Source organism: Colobus angolensis, unplaced genomic scaffold, assembly GCF_000951035.1.
Source record: "Colobus angolensis palliatus isolate OR3802 unplaced genomic scaffold, Cang.pa_1.0 Scaffold135, whole genome shotgun sequence".
Taxonomy (NCBI): Eukaryota; Metazoa; Chordata; class Mammalia; order Primates; family Cercopithecidae; genus Colobus; species Colobus angolensis.
The window spans coordinates 2,991,175-2,992,993 of record NW_012114433.1 but is presented as its reverse complement, the minus strand read 5'-3'; positions in this window follow the sequence as shown (position 1 = coordinate 2,992,993).

The window sequence follows — 1,819 nt, the reverse complement described above, 5'->3', positions numbered from 1 at the left end:
TCAAGGTTTTTTTTTTCTTTCTTTCTTTCTTTCTTTCTTTCTTTCTTTCTTTCTTTCTTTCTTTCTTTCTTTCTTTCTTTCTTTCTTTCTTTCTTCTCTCTTTCTTTCTCTCTTTCTCTCTTTCTCTCTTTCTTTCTTTTGAGATAGAGTCTCGCTCTGTCACCCATGCTGGAGTGCAATGGCGCTATCTCGGCTCACTGCAACCTCTGCCTCTTCGGTTCAAGCAATTCTGCCTCAGCCTCTTGAGTAGCTGAGATTACAGGCAAGCACCACCACACCCCACTAATTTTTGTATTTTTAGTAGAGACAGGGTTTCACCATGGGTTAGCCAGGCTGGTCTCGAACTCCTGACCTCAAGTGATCTGCCTGCCTCAGCCTCCCAAAGTTCTGGGGTTATAGGCATTAGCCACTGAGCCCAGCCAAACCTTTTTTCTTTTCAGCATGATCTGGTGAGGAAAGCACAGAGAAGCCACATTTAGCAAGTTCTTGGTTTCACATTTAGCAAGTTCTTGGTGCCCTGTGACCTGGTTCTGTAAAATGAGGATAAGGACACGCATCCTGCAGGGTATTTATGAGAAGTAAATGAGATCAGGTATACAAAGCATTTAGCACAGTCCCAGGCAGATAGAGGACACCCAGAAAGTGGTGGTAACTATTTTCTTTCTTTTCTTTTTCTTGTTTTTTGTTTGTTTGTTTGTTTGTTTGTTTTTGAGACAGAGTCTCGCTCTGTCGCCCAGGCTAGAGTGCAGTGGCACAATCTCGGCTCACTGCAAGCTCCGCCTTCCAGGTTCACGCCATTCTCCTGCCTCAGCCTCCCCAGTAGCTGGGACTACAGGCACCCACCACCTCGCCCGGCTAATTTTTTTGTATTTTTAGTAGAAACAGGGTTTCACCGTGTTAGCCAGGATGGTCTCGATCTCCTGACCTTGGGATCCGCCCACTTCAGCCTACCAAAGTGTTGGGATTACAGGCGTGAGCCACCGTGCCTGGTGCATACTCGGCTAATTTATTTTTATTTTTATTTTATTTATTTATTATTATTATTATTGGTAGAGATAGGCTCTCACTATGTTGCCCAGGCTGGTCTGGAATCCCTGGCCTCAAGCCATCCTTCTACCTAGGCAGAGAGTTATGTTAACAGGCCATTCGGTTGCCGTAAACAATGGCAAGCAAAATTACCACAAAGCTAAACTGGGCAAGGTAAGAAGACTGTTGTAACGAGATGTAGTGAGAGGTCAAAGAGACACCCGGGAAAGCTAACAATATTTGAGGTATATCCAGGTTAATTGTTCCAAACTACAGGGCTGGCTGGGAAATTAGCCTAGTTTCCTGAACTAGCATTCAGCTGAGCCCAGTGTCACTGAGCCTCTTTGGGAATACATTTTCCTCATTATGGGTTGAGAAACAAACACAGACAGAACTAATTATAAATCAGTGTGAGCCAAACACAGTGGCTCATGCCTATAATCCCAACACTTTGAAAGACCAAGGCCTTCAATAATTATTATTATTAAAAATAATTTTTTTTTTTTTTGAGACAGAGTCTCACTCTGTCACCCAGGCTGGAGTGCAGTGGCACGATCTCGGCTCACTGCAACCTCCACCTCCTGGGTTCAAGTGATTCAGCCTCCTGAGTAGCTGAGATTACAGCTGACTGTAATTACAGTCAAGAGGCTGAGGCAGGAGAATCATTTGAACCTAGGAGGCAGAGACTGGAGTGAGCCAAGATCGTGCCATTGCACTCCAGAGAACTGTTGTCTATGAGAACTGTGTCTCAGGTGAGAGAAACAGTCAAGGTTTTTTTTTTCTTTCTTTCTTT